This window comes from Pteropus alecto, unplaced genomic scaffold, assembly GCF_000325575.1.
Source record: "Pteropus alecto unplaced genomic scaffold, ASM32557v1 scaffold73, whole genome shotgun sequence".
In the NCBI taxonomy this organism is placed as follows: Eukaryota; Metazoa; Chordata; class Mammalia; order Chiroptera; family Pteropodidae; genus Pteropus; species Pteropus alecto.
In genome coordinates this window covers 789184-811431 of record NW_006436284.1, presented here as the reverse complement: position 1 = coordinate 811431, position 22248 = coordinate 789184, and the positions used below count along the sequence as shown (strand labels likewise).

The window sequence follows — 22248 nt, the reverse complement described above, 5'->3', positions numbered from 1 at the left end:
TCTTCAATGCCACATTTCTTTAACATATTAAAAGGACAGTATTATTCATACATTTAAAGGTTAAACACCAATTAAATTATAAATGTGAACATATCTGAGGGGTAGGATAATTTACACTTACTGAATTCTAAAATGATTTAAGTACTCTAATCATTACATTTAGAACCTGAGATGTATAGGCTTCAAATAAAAATAAAATTTTTAAATGTTCTTTGTGTTTGGATTTTAATCTCTGTTTTGAGACAGATTAGATATTTTGGAAATTTTTTTAAAAATACCTTCTTTAAATGATATGCATTGTTTTGATCACTTTTAGAAAAGAAAATAATAAAAGGAAAGGGGATTCTTAAAGTTAAATACACTTAGTCCTAAATGAACAGGAAATTAGATTCATTGATTTGGCTTACCATGAACATATATCCACATTCTAACTGATGTTTGTAACATGCTTTAAATTCATTAAGTAGCTGGCCAGATAATCTCAATCCAAATATAGTTTGTTTTTCTATATTAATTCTCTATGTGATTTTCTTACATTCCTTGCTGAAAAACAATAAAATGTCTCTTTTATTTGTCTTTGATACTTGAAACAGAGCATATAAAACAAATGTCTAATGAAATTAAAGAGTACTTTAATTCAGCTGTTGGGGCATTTCTGATAAATAAAGTTATAAACTTTACATTGTAACTCAAAGCTAGGGAGAGGCTTTTCTTACAATTTATCCTCTTCATAATAAATGTTTCTTTGAACTTGTGCTGCAGTGAGGGAAGGCAAGGGGAAAGCTTTGCTGATCTTTTAAACACATCAAAGCCTTAGGAAGCTAAACATGCTGGACAGATGCTTTTGTCAATCTGAATGGTATCTGTGCCCCATCTTCCTATGGAGACATGGCATTTATCTCCTCCAAATGGCATACAGGAGCTTCTGTCACTGAAGGAGCTCTACGAGATCTACACAGAGCTTCACAATTTCTATTTCTTTTAATATCGCTCACCTTTGGTTATTAAGTTATCTTTTTTGAAAATCAATTTTGTACTCAGAAAAAAATGTTCTATACACTGGTTATAGAAAATACAGAAGTTTATAAAGAAAAATAAAAACCACCAATAAAACCATCACTCAGAAATAATCAATTTTTAGATTATCTTCCTCCTTGCTGATATATAACTATTATGCTCCATTATGATTCCCCACCAGCATTTGTGGTCAATTTCCACTGAGCCTTCCTGGAGTTTATGACCAGTGTGATCTATCCAGCAGACTGAACAATATCAGGCATCAGCTCTCTTGTTCTCCTGAACCATCTCATGATGGTTCTCTCATGACTATCTCAGGTGGAGGCTACTTTGCATAGCATCATTTTTCTAGAGCTAGTGAAAAGAGTATGAATCTGGGATTGAAAAAAGCCCAGGCTAACCACCAGTTATATAAAGCTAGGTAATTCACTTAACCATTGTGTACATCCATCCTGTCTAATCCAAATTACTGACATTCTTTAATATTGACTTCTAAAGGTACTTCTATTGCTAAGTTTCGAGGGCATTTCTATATTCAGGGTTTTTTGTGTGTGTGTGAAGTGACCATATTCCTCTTTGTAATTGAAATGAGAAGGTAGTAGGCTTTATTTATTTATTTTTATTTTTATTTTTTAGTGAATTGAGAGAAAACTTATGTTGGTATTGGGTTTAAAGGAATCTTTGTAGAAGAGGCCTAGAAATATTGTAAACACCCTTGAAGAAAGGGCTAGAAGAAGCAGTATTTTTCAAACAGATTCTCACTCTAGAGTGCAGGGCTAATATGGTAAAATGGGAGAAGATGGAAAATCTAAAGTTATAGACAAATGATAAGGCATTTATCCTCATACAGAAAAATGATTTGGGGCATCATAAACTTTCAAGACAACTGAGGTTTACTAAAGCAGAACACTGGGAAGATAAATTTAGAGTGATATGTGTCATTGTTGTAAGGAAGTGGTACTCATTCCCAGCTGTAGGAGCAAAAGAGAAAACCATCGTTCACGGCTTGTGATCATTTGTTTCTAACAAAGAAAGATAGTGAGGCCCCGTAGAGTTAGTGTAGGAGAAGGAAAGCTCTGATGAAGGAGTAGAGTAGGAAACCAGATCTAAAAGACAGATGAGAGTGTCGGGCTCTGCCTTCTCTCCTCCTGCCAGTTCCTCCTTCTTTCTATCATCATATTCCCCACACATAGGATAAAAATGTGGAGACAGGGGGATCCAGACACACATCATTTATTATTCAAACTGGCAGCCTTAGCATCATCTCTTTCCATTACACTAAAGAGGCAGCTGTTGAGAACATGAAAATCAAATCACTCAGAGGGAAAGGACCCCCTTCATCTGTTGGTCAACTGGAGTTAACATTTTGAAAAACAAGGAAATGCAACATAATCTAGTGGTTAAGAGCGTCCACATGCGATGTCATATGAGTTTGGACCTTGACTGAGTTCTTTCCATTTTAGCGTCTACATAATATGGGGTATATAATGTGGCCATCAAAGTACTGACCACAGTCAAGTACATAGTGATACCACATAAATTGGAGCTGTTATTAATCTCCTACACGTTATCATATTTATACACTCATTTTCTCTCTTCCCTTCTGTGAAATGAATTTGTGATAAAACATTACTTTTGTCTTCCTTGTGTAGGTCTATACCCTTAGTATCTAGCACAGTGCTTCGCACATAGATATAATTTATTTTGAAGTTTTTGTTTGTTTTTTGTTGCTAAACTGAGACCACTCTGCTTCTAGACAGATATCCAACTATGAAGACTTTAGTGTATCTGGCCGTATGTACTCATTGTTCCATCTACACAGGTTACTTCTGTAATAAATTGTACTAATATGGCTAATATTTTCTGTCTAGAGTGATTTTAATGTGTGTTTTCACATAATTATATGAATTGCAAAATCTTGATTTAGGTTTAACTAGTTCTAATTTTTTGTAGGCCTATCTTTAAATTAAAATTTATTAAAATATAATAAAATATTAGAAGGCTACTATGTAAGTCCATATGCATGTACTGTTGTCATATTAAGCCTAGACTTAGAAACTTTCTAGAGATGGCCAGTGATCATGAACAATGTTGCTTTGTCATGGAGCCCTTCCAATCTGATAGATTGATTTCCTCCTCCTCCTCTTCTTCCTCCTTCCTATCCTCCTGCCCTTCTTCCTCCTCTTATTTCTCCTCCTTCTTCCTCCTCTTCTACTAACTAGAAACTTACTTCTTAGCACATGCCGAATGTGTTTCTTTCCATACTTGAACCCAGTATGTACCAAAGAACTCCTGCTACTCCAGGTGTGGTCCTAGGGCCAGCAGCACTGAAATCATGTGGGAGTATGTAATTCAGAAGCTGAGACCCCATCTCAGGTGGTTTGTATAAAGCTTGAGTAGCTCTATCTTAACCACATCTAGGGAAGATATGGTTTCACCCACTAGAGGGCAGTAGGACATGTGCACCACTAGGCATGTCATTTATTTCCCAAGTCTGATTAAAAGTTCTTTTAAGAACCAACCACAGCTGCCAAAGAGATAGTATGCTTTCCTTTAAAGGAAAAAAACAACAAAATCAAACCAGGTTATGTGGAGAAAGGCAACATGTAAGATTAATGAAATAAGCAGTTCCATGGCACTAGCATAGTATAAAACCAGGTGCCAAATCCTAAATTGTAATGTTGGCTCTCATTCATAGATCATAGAATTGTAAAGCTAAAAAAAGCTTGGATAATCACCTCTGGGGCAATCTCCTTATTTTACAGATGAGGAAGGAGATTGTGAGAAATTAACTGGCTCTTCCAAATTCACACAGCTCACAATTTGCCAAGCCAAAGATGGATTCCCTACCAAGAGTAAAAAGAGGTTTTAACAAGATGCTAAATATATCTCTGTAGTACTCCTTAGTAAAATGCAATTCATACTTGTGTTTTACACACATGATGAGTTTAAGAGTGTTAGTGGTTGTTTCTTAAGGGGAAGAGATAGAAACAGAGGCATCTGCCTTTTTTCCTTTGGTTATTTATAATCAGCTGTGCCACCATGAGAACACAGCCTAGATGTCTCCAGCTCCAGCCCAAAACTGTCCACATATAAATATCCACCAATTGCTAAGTATTGAGCAACCATAATATCCGTGGCACTGTTTCACATTCCTTTTAGCATGATGCTAGAATGATTTCTGCTCTTGGTGGTCTTTCGTTATGTGTGTTCCAATAGCTTGGCTGTTAACTGCTTTTAATCCTCAATTTCATATGTTTTTTGCATGCAAAATGGATCAACAACATTGTATCAGACCCAAAATATAAAAGATGATGAAAACTAAGCTGGTGCATCCTCATTCATCTAAGAAGCTGGCAAGGCTTTACAGAGACAGGAACCCTAATTGCGTATACAACGCACTTAGTACATCTTGCCCACATGTCTTCAAAATGACCTTTTAAAGAATGTTTTAAATGTCAGCGCTCTTTTAGAAAACATTGAACCAAACATGGAACTCACAGGGAAATTTCTATATCTCCAATTAAGGCACAAAGAGACACATTTTCAATTTCCTCTTCCTTTTCTCTTACTTATCAATGCAACTTAATAAAATATAAAATCACATAAAATTAGTAGGTATAAGCATTTGGATATAGATGGAAGCAGTTTCATAGACAGAGTTCCAGTTCTTGAGCAAAGCTCCAAGATGCAAAATGTAGCAAATCGAAGTCTTTGTGGAGTGACCTCAGCAACAAAGAAACTCTTAAAATAAGTATGTAAGCTTTATAAGAAATATCTGATCTTACTTTCTACTTTGAGAAAGAAATTTAAACCTAGCTCCCAAATAAATTTTTCAAAGTGATTCCCATTTACCTATCTCTTCTTTTACTTTTAGCTATAGCATATAAATGATGTCATAACCAACTGTCATAATTTTACAAGCCGTAACTATTTATAGTGACAGTTACCCACACGCTCACTTTTAATTATCAAGAATATAAATGCAAAGAAAGTTGCTAAGATTGAATCAGAATCTGAAGTAAAATATCAAAGTATTTTTTTCTAATTTAAACTAAATAGGCAATAATGTTAGCAAAAAATGATGTCTGATCAATTGAGCTAGTAATCTATAATCTATAAAGAATTTAAATTGTAAATTTGATTTTCCTAAGAAATAGACCAGATTATACACTATTTATATAGGATATTTATTTTCTCTACCATAAGAACAGTACAACATCCATAAAGAAAAACAGTAGCAGTTAATAAACTTTATTTTTTATCATTCACATAAAAATGTATGTGTATCTATTTTAGGAGAGTAATATTACCATTTGGACTTACTCTACCCATTCCATCTGATAATATCCCTTCTTTTTTTCCCATTATAATAAAATAACAGCTGTCAATTATTGCCAGTAATATTAGTGGCATACTCATGTTTATATCTCAAATATGCTTTTAATTTTCTGAAGCAGAGGCAAATTGCTGGTGGTATCTTAATGTTTGGAGGTGGTTAATGCCAAAAGGCTTGGACCTGATTTCAAACTGAATATTTCCCAGATGTTTGGTAGGGTGAGAGGTAGAACTACTAACAGAAACCAACTTCCTAACCCTGTTAGACTTACTTAGGTGAATTTTAAGTAAGGATTAATTAGGCAATGAGACCTTATAAGCAGTCATCTTCACAGCTCCCAGGGATAAAAGCAGGGACCTGCTGTTGTAACATAAGCCATATGTTGAGAAAGATAAGTATCAACTACCAATCTCCTTGCACTTTGTTTATAATGCTCTTTTAGCCAATTTTCTTTAGAAAATTTAAGACTTTTAGAAATATTGAAAAGCTATTTACTAAAGGATTAAAGAACTTACCATTTTTGAATAAGTACCAGATATTGAAGTGGCAGAAATATATGCAAAATATTTAACTCATGAGGATGAGCTCAGCTTAAGAAGGACAAGAGAAAACTGCTATTAATGTGACTTATGCCAGACAAGCTTCGTACTGGCAGATCCCTGAGGACACTCAGGCTCTGGCACTCTATGTATCTTTAGGAAGCCAGGCTACCTATTTTAGGAAGAGAAATTTGGTGCAAATTCACAGTTATGTGTCCAGATTCAGTAGAGACTAAAGATGTATGGGAACAAGATCTTGCCAATTATCCATTCTTAAGGGTTGGGTGCTTTAACATGACAAAATTTTTGCCACCTAAAACAGGTGCTTTTTGTCAAAGGCTAGATGATAATTTTGCCAGAATTACTTAGAAGGTCTGAGCCATAAATGTCAAAGCAAATATTTCTGATATTTAGGACATTCCCATTTTCTTATATTTTTCATTTAAATTATTTTGATATGAATGCTGGTTTAGATTGGAGGTATTGATGAAGGAAAAATGATGTCCATTTAAAAGCCTATGATCAAAATATGTCAGCCAATTAAGAAGAGATATCCTTCAACAGACAATGAAAACTATAATTGGTAAAGTAAAAAAAAAAATCAATAAGCCATACCTATTGCTAACATAAAGAGCAAAATCTTCATCAGTAATATTAATTCTTCAAATACGTCAAGTTATTCTGAATTGGTGTCTACTTGAAATAATTTTTCTTACATGGTTTTCTCTCTTAGACTTTTGAAAAATATTTATTAACATATGTGAGATTGTCAGGTCATGTTAGAAAATTAGAGAAATGTAAGAATCTGTCTGAAAAAAAATCTTGCAAAGAAGATAACTGATTATATATTTTTTCTGCCTAAAATAAATTTGCCAGAAAATTTTATCTACCAAAAGAGTTAGTGTGTCAATATTTTGCTTCCTTTTAAAAGTCAAAAATATCTCTGACTTTCCAATGTGATTATCTTACATAGTAGTTAGCAAGCAAGGGCAATTGAAAAAAAGAAAATTATCAGATTCCAACAAGAAGTACCATCCTCACTCGACAGGGATGCCAGCATTTTTGGAGGGGTTGAATGAAGGTGAAAGAAAAAAATCATGAAAACAAATTTCAAGGATGGCCATTTAACAGTATACTGTGTCCATCCCTTGTAGTTTCGAGTGTGAAGACAGCTAAGAAAATGTCTCTGAAGCTCTCACTTTTTTGAAATCAAGTTTGTAACTGGATAAGACATGTGGCACAAGTCTGTGCAATTAGATCACATAGCCTAGTACCACAAACATAATTATTAGCGGCTGTTTTTGTCAATTGGCAGGTTAGAGAAACAATAAAAAGAGGAGCTGACGTTGATGAAAGAGGAAGGGTGTGAAATGGTTGTACTCTCCTCAGTAGCTTTTAAGTCTCCACATAAAGAAAAGACTTTGTTATTCTCTCTGGACTTAAAGTGTTGACTGAGAAAGCAAATAGGTATGAGAGGCTGTTTCTTGGCCACAGGAATACAGATAGGATCTCCCATTATGTCACAAAGCTGTTAAGCACTCAAGATGAAAACACCCATCAGGGTTTTAGAGTCAACAAGCAATTGTTTATATTTGGACATTTGCAACAGACCTTGTTACCTCGACATCTTTGACTAAGGAGACAAAAATTATGCAGAATATGGACTGAGATATTGAACTTCATGGTTAGGAGACTTTTTAAAAACTTTTTTTTTTTTTTAACAGGTTCTTATGACTGCATACCTATATAAGGAAAGGGAATAAAGTGGTCCTTGACTTCTGTTGTGGTTGAAGCAAGTGGAATTTAGTAGGAAAAGACTGAACAGAATAATCCTGGATTTAGGCTTGGGACTCCATTCTATCCTTTATAATATGCAAATCATACTGGCTCTTTTTATGCTCAGTTCATGGCTTTCATGTAATGTGATTTTTATAGGGTTACATTTGATAATTAGTCCTCGAGTCCTGTTCATTACTTTGAGTTGAATATATATAAACAAAATAATGTGAGGAATCAGTCTCCAGGCTAGAGATCATGCTGAGGTTGGAAGAGAAACTGGAGCACTGGGTGTGAGCGTAAGGGGGTCGGGGGTAGATTGCTCCTCTATATTCCCCGGCTTCTGATTTTGCCCCACTGTGTACTATGGATAGAGCTGGCACACTCAGACAAATGCAGAGAGAAAAGCTGCCCATGGAGATTAGCTTTCTTTTCCTCTTTCCAGAGGAAAATAAGTTTGCCAAAGTTGAAAAAGGTACTTTGCATATTATGTTCTTCAGATAAATTAATTATTTTTGTTCCATGTTTTTATATTGGGGACTTGCTATGGGCTAGGTACTAGTGGTATAGATGCAGCCATATGGAGAAACAGAAGTCATGCTTTCGATAAACTAGGAGCAAGTTGAGTCTCTTCCCACCTAGAACTAAATTCACTCTTCTTGTCCTTCGGCATAGTTCTCATTTCTGCCAAGTTATCAAAGATCAGACTTTTGAAAGAATCCGAAATCTTCGTAATGAACATTTCTCCTTGCCGTGAAAATATAATTAGTTCTTATACAAATGCATAAAGAAATAAGTTCAGCTACACAGTACCTGTAATCTACCCATAAGTAAAAATTGCTTAATAGAGTTCTATTCCTGAGTCTCATTTCCATGGTCTGCCATAGTTTAATCAAACTTTTTAAGCTTTTTAAACATGTCTATTTTTATTTATTTCTATTTGATTAGAGTTTAATTTTTAATACTGTTTCCCCAACCAGTTTCTTTGTATAAGACAAATGTGCATGTTTCTATTCATCTATCTATTGAATAACAGTGACTATGAAATTTATGCTGTATTATAGGTCCTGTTTCTGAATCTGTTCTGGTAAAATATATAAACTTCAAATATAAACCCATTTAAAATTATATTATGATACTATTTGACATCTATTTGGACATCATTTATAAAGATCCTTATATGAAAACAAACAGGGTTTACTTTGAATCTCACCCAAGAATAATCTACACTGAAATGTTTCAATGTTTGTACTAACTTAAATCATATTATGGTCACAGTTTTTTTCTGATCTTTCTGAATTAGTAGTAGAGGAGGAAATATTTGAAATATAAATTAAATAGTATGAAACTATTGAATGTTGCTCATTCTTCTTTATAGATGTTTCCATTAGTATATTAACCTGACTTGCTAAGAAACCAATCATTTTACCTAGACCTGTTTTTGCCATTTTTATGGCAGTTTGGCAAATTTTCAAATTTTTATGGTTTTTTCTAGGTTCCATTTTTCCCTATCTCATATCTATGCAAGAAAATTTTAATAACAAATTATTATAAATCTGTTATTTTATTTCAGGTAAACTTAATTATTTGACAATATAAGCTAGTCAGAACTAAGCAAGTCCATTCAAGTACCTTCTTACAATTGATTATATGAATTAAATAATATTAAAGGAGCTTTTCTTTGGGAGAAATGTTTTCAGATTTTTACCGATAGTAGTCTAAGTGCAGTTTTAGCCAGCTGAACTGAAGTATACTATAAAGAAGTTTAAGATAACTTTTCTTTGAATATTGTTCTATTTCTCCAAATTTTTAAAGGTTTGAACAATTTTGGATAAAATTCAAATTGAGTAAAATGAAACATTTGAAATGAGCATGATTCAAATATGTGTTTTAATACAAGATATACAAAATTGAATCATTCCAGTAATTTTATTTCTCTTGGTGTTTTTTTCTTGTTAACTTTTAGTTTTCGGTTTTCTCTTTATCTCTTTTTCTTGTAATCTGGATCCCAGAAATATCTCATATGCATGAGAACTATAGTATCTAGTAGTTGTAACCTATCTTCTACTTTTAAAAGCTGAACTTTCAGCATGTTTAATTCAGAACAGTTTACTAAGACTTGCACGAAGAATAGTATGAAATAACGTTTGTCTGAAATATATACACACGCACACACACACACATATATATACATAAACATATGTGTATGTGTACATATATATCCTCTTATTTGCCTCTCAGCATTTTTTAAAGCTCTCCTGTCACTAACACTAAGTGATTGTTTGAGATCACCACCTACATATAATGTTCCCTTATCCATCAGTTTTCACTTTCAAACTTGGATCAGATAGATCACATTTTCTCTTAAAGTGTTTTTGTACTTTCTTAAGAGCTTATTATTTTAAACCAATTTAAGCATTGGTTTTTAAATAAGATGTAATATTGAGATAATTCCTGCTCTTTGTCTACCATGAGAAAACAGATATAATGTGTCAGGTAGAATTCATCTTGTCTAATAATTCCTTTAAAGATAGCTTGTCGACTCAAGGATTAATGAGGGGGGTAGGAAGGCTGGGAGAATGTGGTGAAGAGTTAAAGAAGTACAAATTAGTAGTTGAAAGTTGGGCTTTGGAGCATGGCAGAGGGAATGTAGTTATTAATATGATGGCTAAGTGGAGGGCCAGGGGAGGGAGGGAGCAAGTAGGGGAATCGTTTTATGGACATTATAGATGTCTAACCAAAGTACTGTATGCTTGAAACTAATTTAAATTATAAAAAAGAATTAATGAAACAATGAAAATATTCATTGAAAGTTAAACCATACATAACATTTCATTTCCCATGCGTAATTACAAAAAACAATAAAGGATGTATGTTGGGTCTAATATCAATCCTTTGTTCCTTCTCACTAAAAAAGTACTACCCTCCTTCCACCCACATGTGGTTAAGGTAATAATATCTAAGAACATCTCTTCCTAGCCCAGTGTTGCTTTTCTCATGTTGTCTGTGCTAGAATGTCTGACTCTTACATTGAGTTTTAATCTTTCTTTTTATACTGTCTCAAAATACCATTTTTAAGTACCAGAAAAACCATTTACATTAATTTTTATGAAAGTATTCCCTCCAATGTACTCTGCAAAATACTGGCTCTGTGCTTCTAATACTAGAAAATGCTTAGAAATGAATATGCGATGCTGTCTTCTATTTCCAACCTAAGAGATATATTTTCTTTGCCAGCTGTGTATTGTGGCAATGACAGGGCATTTCCATGGACTTGAGGGATAAAGACTCACTTCCACTTGGCCAAAAAGGGGCAGTCTTCAGTCCAGAAGACCATGATCTTCATTAGCATATTGATTAAACTTCCCCCTTTTCAGTGGGAGGCAGGATTTCTTATTTCAATATCATGAGTTACACAAACATATAGTTTAATGTATGGCAAATTAATCTATGTTTTGCTTTGGCAGATCTATAAGGTAACTTGTCTTTTGCACAAATAAAAATACACATATCGATAGCGATATTTATATTTCCAAAGTATTATAATTACCCACCCTGTAAGTAACTATGAAAAGAATCTTTAAAAGAGTTAAGAAGCTAATTATATATTATTCCATATCATGTTGAAAACTTGGCAAATTTATAATATACATGTTTAAAGTGGGCCTTGAGTTTGCACCTTAAAGCTTGTTCCACATTTTAAACTACTTAGGGCTATTCAGGCTTAGCTAATTTGTGAACACTTCAATTAATCGAGAAAGTTCTTTTCTTGTCAGAAACCCAACATCAAAATGTACTCTACTGATCCATTTTGTTATTTTCATTAAATTGAGGAGAAAAGATATTCTATATTATATTTAGTTACACTAAATAAGTCTATAAAAACTTGAGTGAATGTGGTAGACATTTTATAGGAACATCTTTAGGGTATCTCTATTTACATGGTGATCATTTAGTGAAATATGTCATGAAGTAATTCCTCTAACCCTTTATGTTGACTTTTAAACTTTTCTTCCTTAAAAAAATAAAATGCAGTGGTTGAGCTCAACTAGAATGAATTGTTTCTGTGTAATGAACAAGATAAATTAACCCATGAAACATTAAGTAGATATAAAATCTTTGCCCAGCTGCCAACAGTTTATAAATGTTTATAGGAGTCTCATGGTGTACTAGAAAGAACATGCACTAACTATGTATTTCAGGCTTTAAGTAATCTTCTAGAGGTGCTTGGATAAGTCCCTTGATGTCCTTGCGTCTTCAAGTGTCATCTATTACGAAAGAGGATCAGAGATGAACCAGATAATCTCTATATTCGTCAAGTTCACCTCTGATTCTACAATTCGCTAAAACCTAGCTTTTTTCTTAAGCCTTAAATGATCTGAATCTTTCTCACTAAATAAACGAGATTAGTTGATTTTGAGGCTTTGAAATCTGTACTTTAAATTAGACTGATCAGAAGTCTTGATTGAATATGGAATATTTCTCAAAAAAATTGGTAATGACTTAGTTTTTTGGAGGGGGGGGTGGGGAATATTACAATTGACATGCCTACCAATGCCTCCTTGTCATGACAGATCTAATTTGGAAAGTTGGTTGGCTTTTACTAAAGCATAAAACATTTCTAGTATCATTTTGACTTCTCTATAGATTTTTACAGTAGCAATAACATGTCAAGTGATTGTCTCTTATTTTTACATGGTTGGTATTTAAAACTCCTCCTACACAGAATGGGAGATGTTCCTTCCTTCAAAAGCTCAATGAGGAGACACAGGACACATTAGGGTCCCTCAGGCTTTTCCCCGACATGTGACATGTGACATGTAACATGTGACATGCAGAAGATGTAATAAGATTAGGGCCAAAGTAAGGTGTGAGGAGGAGGCCCTGGCAAAAAAAAAAAAAAAACAGGTTTCAAACTTTCTAAAATATTTTGAAGAATGAAATTAAGAGAGAGAGGAGAAACTGAGAAAGAGCTTTATAAAACTTTGTATACAAATATGTTTTCTGATACAAATATGTTTGTCCTTTAAACAGATATATTTTTAGTAATTACTCTTGTGCCTTGCTCCAGACCTTATTTCCTTTCAAATAAGTTGTGCTGAGCATTTCTGAGGCTATCTTCATCCTCCCTTTCTAAACCATTGTGTTTTTCTGTATTTCCCTCCATTTATCCTATTGTCATATGAGATCCAATGTCAGTTATCTTGGGTCACAACAAAGTATTCAAACACATTAAGTATTTCTAGTATTTTTTTTTCCTAGATCGGCAGTAGCTGGGAGTGGGAGTAGGTGTCCTATCTCTGGGAATGCACAAGCTTTTCTAGTTTTTTATTTCATAGAAAATGAGCCATACGATCTTTCTCGTTTTTCAAGTTAATTAAATTTATATCAACAATTACTGTGGACAATCCTCAAGAATGTCAAACAAATTCTCATCCTTAGAAACATGTAATTATGTCTCATGTAGTCTAAGAACTCAGAAGGTAATATTTGAAAACATGGCATATATTGATAATTATCTACTTCCTGACATAGTTCGATAAAGTTAAATTGGCAAAAAAATATCTCTGCTGGTGAGGGAAAAACATATAAAGAAAATGTTGAGTTTACTAAATTTATGGATCTAGCACAGTGTCATGAAGAGACATATTAGATGACTATATGCAAGCATATGTTGACTAATGATCAACATGGAAAAACCCAGTGTCATATTCCATTTGCAATAAAAATACAGTAGGATATTAATCTTTAGCACACTTTAACAATTAATTTACAACTGGATAATAGTGTCCACAGATTGCATTGTTAGTTTCTGATACTTTTTAATTCTTGGTCAATGACAATAGTTAAATTACAATACCAGTCAATTAAATATAGCCTTTAAATTGAGAAACGTTTTAGGATTTGCCACTGTGCACGTCAATAAAGCTAAGCTAATTGCTGCATTTTTCCTATGACTTGAAGTACCAGGTAAGAATGTAACAGGTCATTTTGGCCTTTAGCATATTGGAGAAGATATATATTCTTGTATAAAGATGATAAGGATATTCTGCAAATGCAGGTCCTATTTCTGTCTACAATTCTAAATGAATGTCAAGGGTATCTGAAATAACTGTGGCTAACAGAGAAACTAAATAGCTCTGTTGCATTATGCTGAACAGGCAGCCAGAGTCTAGAATAGTACAAGGTAGATCAGAATGAATAACCACTCTAGTATCTTTCTTTTAAACGCAGTGAGATCATTCTGAAGCAAGTATATGCCTTTACTCCAGGTGGAGGGTAGGGGATTAAATGAATCTCTTCTGATTTACAGCAATTTCTTGGCCATTAGAATAACTTTAAGGGATTATATAGTCCTTTAATTCCTAGAGTGCCAACAAAACCACTCCTATGAGAATACCTATAAAATACCTTAAGGAGTAGTTGAAGGCAATTAAGTTTCCACCAACATTTCTTCAGTTATCAAGGAGAAGAAAATAAAAATTCTGACAGTAATCTTATTGCAAGTCTCAAAAATAGACTATAGACAATAATGTATATATTCGTAAATTCCAAATTCACATATCACAGTTTCCCAGATATTAAAAAAAAAGTCCCACACCTATCAAAAACAAGCAAAAGAAAAACCCAGTACTTCTTTCCATATTCTTTAAAAATTTTTCTTTGTTATTAAGCTGCTACCATTACTATTGTCTATTCTGTTTGTGGTTCTGCTTCTCTGCAAGTGTTTCTATCAATGCTTTTTTATAAAAAAAAGACCTGCTCTGCCTCTGAATCATAGCATATAGAACAATGTGTGATCCTTGGACCAGCAGAGTCATTGTTGCCTGGGAAATTGCAAAAAATTAAAAATTCTCTGGTGCCTTCTAGATGATTCTAATGCATGTTCAAGTTTAAGAACCACTGATATAGAAAACTGATATAGAAATAAGTTGCCACCTAATCTGATTAAGCAGACAATAAGTAGCTATTAAATACCCACTGTTTGAGATTCTATGCAATCCTGTGAGCTATAGGCAGTTAGCTCCAAGTAAACCAAGATTCAGGGAGTATAACTGACTTATCCAAGGTCACACAGCTAGTTAAGTAGCAGAGCTGATATGTTGAGACAAGTTCTTCTGCTATTACTTATTTCCCTCACATTTATAACCAAGCTCCTCCATTAATTTCATCACATAAAATGTGACTTTGTTGTTTCCTTTAAACATTTGTGTGAGGTTGTTACCACTCTCATTGTGTGTGTGTGTGTGTGTGTGTGTGTGTGTGTGTGTGTAAGAGAGAGAGAGAGAGAGACAGATAGACAGATGGACAGACGGACAGACAGACAGACACACGTACACACACAGACACACAGAATGGGTAGAGAGAAATGAAATGAGATAATAAGTAGGTAATACAAAAATTACTTAGGTATATTATGACATTCTTTCAAAACAGTTAAGCTAATATGTAAACGCACTTTTTGACATTGTTGAGTCAAGCAAATACGTAATCCCAAACAGGTGTAAAGCATGTGAGGACCCTTAAGCTAAGAGATACAAACTTAGTTCTATTACCCCTCAGCTAGGCGCTTTCCTTTCCCCGTCTTCAAAAACCCACTTTCTTCCTCCTTTTTGTATTTACCACTTGTAGGATATTTTTCTGGGCACATGCTACCCATAAATTTGGTGACAGTTTTCTACTCTATAATCTCCATGATATTTTTTGAGCTCCTATAATTGTCAGACAAGTAAATAAACAAACCAAACCGAGCATCAGATGCTTGTTAAAGAAGACAGGCAGATTTTATTCAGACTACTGCAGTAAGGGAGAGGGACTGCAGTAATAACAAAGCTCAATCTCAACTAAGACAAAAATGACTGAGGTTTTCAAGGGAGAACAGATAGAGAACAAAGATGGATTGTGGGAAAGTGAAAAGGTGGGACAAAAAAGAGACTAGAGGCTATGTGGAAATGAAAAAATTACAGAAGAGAGTAAATGGAGAATTACTGAATATGGTTTGGCAAGGTGGGTTGGGACAATGTACAGCTTGCAGTCTGGCAGCACTGAATTTTCTTAAGATGAAGCACAAGGGCTGAAGTCAGCTTTAAGGACACAGTTTACTGCAGATGGAAGCCAGGCTAAAGTTTGGTCAAGTCTCTTAGCAAAGTGTTTAGGAAGGTCCTTTGTGCTGTGTAGGAGTTCAACAGTGCATGTAATTTTTTGAGGCTTCACTTAATTTAGCTCTGTTTCACATTAAAGAGAGGTAGAAACATTGTTATTTGAAAGAATTCTAATTGTTTCGATGGAAATTATTTAGATATTCAAACTAATACCTACGTTTTCTAGGCAAGATCATATGAATCTATTGGAATTCCCAGTTGTAAAAGTAGCATTTTACTGTCAAGAACCATAAGTGGAATCATGTTTTCAACAAATTCAAGTGTGGAAATAAACTAAGTACCAGCTGAAAAAATAATTGCTGTATAATTTTTTTCAACATCAGTGTTTATGAAGCAAAGTCTGACCCCATGAGAACATTTGCAAATTATGTATGATAATTTTGACAATACAGGAAAAATTACTACATTTATTTTATTGTAGTTATGAAAAATAAAACTAATGTAGTTTGCGCTAGACGTAAAGCTAGATATTTTTGTTTCTCCCAGAATTTTAACATCACATTTGTGCAAATGTCCACTCTCTAGAGTATAACGGAGAACCTATAAAAAAGAAATACTAGAGTTTCTACACAAAACCTAATGTCCTGTACTCAGAAAAGAATATCGCCAAAATTTACCTGTATTTTTTACTCAATTATAGCAAGATTGCATATTAATTTATCAGTTGGTTTTAATGTGAGAACTCAAGAGCTCCTGAGAGCATTCTGCTTTCACAGCAGAGACAGAGCTAATGTTGGTAATGCTGAGTGATCAAGAAATATATGAACAAGGAATGAGTGAACTTGAACATTTAGGTTCCAATTTTTTTTAAATAAAATTTTAGAGCTGTAAAACTTTAGTTACTTAGAAAATTAAAATTAATTTAGTTACCTAGAATACTACCTGTGGATTACTACCTATGGAAGTTAATCCTTTTGTGTTGACTACATGATATGCTTCTCCAAAATAATTTTGAAACTAAAAATCAAGTGTTTGCTAGAATATGAAGAAAGAAATTTAAAATAGGTAAAACTATCATTGCTTTTTTTATTTTGCTATTTTCAACTGTATTTAACCAAGCCTGATGTACTGGAAAGAGAATGGGCTTTGGATCCAAACACCAAATATGCTACACTATAGTGAGTATGTGTTCACGAATTTACTTAGTCTCAACATTTAAAAAACATAATACTTATCTGGTATATTTTGTGAATATTAAATGAGACATGAAAGTATATGACACATGAGAGTCACTCTGTATCAGTTTTTGATTTCTGGGCTACTACTGTCATTAATTTGTAAATTCAATTTACTCCAAATGGTGCTTTTCTTAACCAAGAATGTTGCCTTCACTAGGAATCTCACATCCTAGGTGGCCTATCTGATCCATGCTTGAGACCTCTTTTCTCACAATTTTAATAATAGTTGCAGAGCCATACATATACTATTTAGAAAATTTAAAGGAATTTCATATTTATAATTTACCTATAAATAATAAAAATATATTTATATTTTGTAATTCACTGATTTTCCCTTTGAAGCATATAGCATTTAGACTTTTACTTTCAGTTTCATTTTTATTTGATATGGAGTTATTAATTCATCTCAAGTTTTTATAAATATGACTCTATTGTCAAAAGAAAAAAATTCTGTAATTAACAAATACCCATTTTCCTTTACTCAGCCAGTCATTGGACTGATCACTCATTGATTTATTTATTTATTCAATAAATATATGTTGAACACATATTATTAACTATGCACTATTCTAAAAAAATAAATAAAGACCACTGCAATTGTTGTGGTTCTTTGAGAAAGATACACAATTAAGGAGATAAATCCACAGTGATTCTTAAATGAAAACCACACATTTGGAGCCATTTGACCCCACACTCTTGGGTATGGCCACATAATCTCTGTGGTATATACTATAAATGTGACAACAAGCTCAAGGAGCTCAATAGGTTTTTCTATGTTAGAATATAATAGATCTATTTGGGACACTGACAATAATTCGTAAGAAAGAGAGACATAATTTAGAGGGATTAGGATTTGTATATTACATTATACTAATAATGTTATATTTTAGCATGTTGACTAAAACTATCAAATTATATAGCATTATAATCTATTTTGAGTTAAAATGTTTAGAGACAAATAACAGACATGACTGACTCTGAACCCTTGAGGCTCTGACATTTATTGAGCTGCTTCCAAGTTACACAACTAATTTTTTTAAAAGTATATTCCTTACCCAGGAAAGCATCAATGCTACTCAATGAAGTAGAACACTTACTTTTACGAAGAGTGGCCCCACACAGTGCAATTTGTGGGTGGAGCCAACTGTGGCTCAAGCATACATGAGCTCATTTTCCTCTTCCATGCAACTGTGGCTCAAGCACACATGAGCTCATTTCCCTATTCCATGCCTTTCTTTATGCATTCACATTTCTCTGCCCAGAACAGTCCTCTCAACTTTCCACATTTCCACCTATTAAAATCCTAGCCCTGAAAGGCTCACCTCAAACGCCTTCTTTTTCAGGATAACTTATTTACAACTTAAAGCCATGACAACACATTTCTCTCTTATAGAGCAGTAAACATATTTTTTTGGTATTGTAATTACTTTAATTATTTTTGTCATTATTCTACTACCCAGTTTTAAAACTCCTTGAAAGTAAAAGCTCTCTTGTCTTTGCATCCGCCATAGTGAGAGCTAACATACACCCTGCACAGTTGTGCTTAATACATGTAAGCCAAATTACTCAAATAAACTCTAGGATTCCTTTATATATTCATATTTGGTTTATCTAAAAGAGAATAATAAAATTTTTGCATTTATTTTTTACACCTAGCTTTCCCCCATCTATATTTATTCTATTTAAGTTTTGTCTTTTACTTTCTCCTATTGTGTCCATGAAAAAATATTTAAGGAGAAGGTTACCATCCAAGCCAATGAGCTTGTTTATACTAATATCCCCAAAAGAGAAGTAGTCTTGGTCTAACATGATTGCTGGGGAGAAAATGGGTCAGATGCTTCTCTTCTGGAGAAGGATGAGAGGCATAAACTGAGAAAGATACTTGTGAATGGCTACCTCCTTAGATTAACTACTCAATGATTTTTCAAAATATAACTCACACGCTGTAAGTTAAAAGATGATTTACATGAAAAATGTGACTTCCGGGTTATTTCCACTTGTAGTTCATCAGTTTGCAAAATCCTCTCCATTACTATGGTGATGATGCATCATTAGCTAGAATTTGTCCATTAATAGAAGCTGATTAATGTCACAATCACTTTTATAATGTTGATCATCAAATTTTATTATTTAGGATTTCAAATATAATTCAAAATAAATTTTACAGATTGTTATTTAAGAAATTGCTAAATATTGTTTTTTCTAATATGTTCTTTCAAAAGTTATATATTTTTAGATAAAATACTTTCTATTTACCTAAATCCTTACAATCCATACAAAATGATTGATAATTTGAGTCTGACTTAACTCCCTAATCTCATTTCTTATAACTTTCTGCCTTGTTCCTTTTACTCTACGTTTTACTCTATAAACCAGACTTATAATGTTTCACCTTAATGATTTTGCTCATGTCTTGCCACCTTCCCCCTGGATGCTTCTCACTCAACCTACAAAACTCAGTTCAGATCTCGTTTCCAATAGTTATTCTGCTTTGGAACCTCTGCCAATATGAACTACCTTTACCCTTGCCTCTCTTGTCTTCCATCTTAGCACTTATTATCACTTAGTATGTTTTATTGAAATTCTCTCTGTATTTTTCTTATATTCCCAAAAAAACATAGACTTTGCAAGAGGAGATCCATAACTTGGCTTTATATTCCCATTTCCTAAGAGAATGCCCTTATCATAGGTCTTCCTCCGCGTTTCAATTAAACTGTCCAAAAGCCCTTAAATAGATTTACAATATCACCTGTCATATTCATCTTTAGAAAGACATCAAAACTGATGTGGTTACAACTTAATATAAATAAGAGAATTTCACTACAAGAATATGTATTTAAATTTACAAAAATGTCTAATTTATATGAATGGGAAATATAATTCGTTTCCTTTTATTGATGATGCAATTTTCAGGTGCTAGCTTCTTTAAGTAACAAAATAGTGCTTTTTTATAACTTTAATTCTGAGGTAATCGTATATTAACATAAGTTGTGAGAAATACAAAGAGACCCTGTATGCCTTTCACTTACTTTCTGCTAAAGGCTGTCTTCGACTGGCATTTAATTTTGCATGAAAGTATACACATATAGAACTATATGTTATTAATCTAACAACTGTCAAATAAAATTTTGGTGATCTTTTCCAAAAACACTTGTATAGGCAAACTTTATCATCCTCACTAAAGAACAGAGAAAACTGGAGAAAATAGAGAAGTTTTCTAGACTTGAGTTTTTCAGAAAGTCACGCTCACATCCACAGATATTTATAATAAAGGCAGTCATTGTCTGTTACTCATAAGATTATCAAATTATGATTTACTGATACATGATGTACCCAAAATTATTTTCAGAATTTGCAAGGACTTATATCACCTATGTCTTCCCTTCTATTTTGAAGCATAATGAACATTTTCAAGTGAGCCTTAACTACTTGCAGATTGCAAACTGGGACATATGGCTAATTGATTGACAGATTTTCTGAATATTGAGTTTCTATTTTGTGCCAAGCTGAAAAAAACTCAGGGATTTCCAAGCTAAATATGCTTTACCATGTTCAATACACTCTCAGAAACAATCAGCCAAGGGTTTGGTAACATTTATATCATATTTTTCCTTTTCCCAACTTAGTTTGTTACTGCAGCTTAATCTCACTACTTCTTTTTCACCTTGAAAAAGTTTTCCAATAGAATTCCCTTGTGAGAATAGGAAGGAGTGGGGAGAGATGATGCAAAGGCAAACTAGAGATTGAGAGCAAGGTATTCTGAAAGTCAAAGCCTTAAATGTTGAATCCATCATTGCTGATTTATGTCACTTTATCACCTTGTGTGTGAGTTAACCTCAGTATTCTCTATTTTTTCATTTGTAATTGAAAATAGTAATATCTCCTTCAAGGACTGTTGTAAGAATTAAAGAAATAAACTATAAAAAAAGTACTTTTTACAATGTGCAAATAAATGTGTTTGTACAGGTTCGTACCTTGAGGACAAATACCAGCATCAAGAAAACATGTTAAAATTACAGATACTGTCTCCTTCACCCTTCACAATCTTTCTTTGTTTTGAACTTTCACACTGAAATCTATTTTACTCGATTAATGAGAGTATATGCTATGTTAGGTCAGAGGCTTCCTCCAGGATACATAGACAGAATGGTTCGTGGCATGTAGTCTGGCACAAGTCTCTCTGGTTATGTCAACTTTGCAATGAGGAAACCCAAGCATTTCTATTGACTTCCACATGGCTCATCAACCTGTGAAGGAAAGGGAGGAGTTCATGTCTTAAGAACAAGCCACTCCTTCCCAATGGGAAGAGTATAAATACACAATTTATCAACCACATTTAGGATGGTGTTTCTTATGATTAGGTAATAAATGCTAAATGGTAACATATGATCCACTTCCAGATTTTTATGGGCTGAGCCAATGGGAATTTGTCCTGTTCAGGATTACACAGCTTGGTGAAGAAGTTCGAAAATCTAGAACCTTTGGAGGAAAACTTTCCTTTGATAATTAAAGAGTCACTACCTTCTAGGCAAGTTCTAATTATTTAATATGTATATCTGACTTAATCCTCACAAGACTATGAGGGAGGTACTAGTCTGTTGCCCATTTTACAAATGAAATTGAGACATAAGCCGTTCAGCAACTTCTGCTGTGGTCATTCACCAGTAAATGCAAAGCCAGGAGTCAAACCCAAACATTCTGAATCCAGAGGCCTTTGATAATCGCAGCGCTGCTTCTCTACACTGAGAAAACTTTCTCAATCATTATAAGAAGTAGTTAGTACCTGAGATCTTCTTAACCTAAAATGAGTGGGATTTTGAATAGACTATCAAATGCCTTTCCTGTACTTACCTACAAACTTTTTAGAGAAAATTATCTCTAGATGCACCAACTGAAACTTGTGTATTAGGGGAAAAGATCTGTCAATCAGTTACTAATTCCCTCAGTTTCCCATTCTTTCTAGAAGAAAAAAAAAACTTTAAAAAATGCTGATAGATTTTCTCTCAACCCAGAATAATGATTCTGCTGTTTTAAAGACAATGTGGATGTAGGGTTAGTCTCCCTGTATCTCGAAATGTCAGTTCATTTGCCAAAAATGAATTTATCAGTTAAATGTAGCCAAAAGATTTAGTTTATCTAAGTGTCCTACAAAGAAGAAATAGTTTACCACTGTTTTTACAGATTGAAGTAAATCTGACATATTATTGACATATGCTATAGATTTAATTTAATACCAT

The 22248-nt window shown here is 33.5% G+C and overlaps 1 protein-coding gene across 1 annotated transcript in view; it reads left to right on the top strand.

The window, feature by feature from the left end:
• The window catches only part of FGF10 (fibroblast growth factor 10), a 70023-nt gene that overhangs the window by 42984 nt on the left and 4791 nt on the right, over positions 1 to 22248 (top strand). The window lies entirely within an intron of this gene.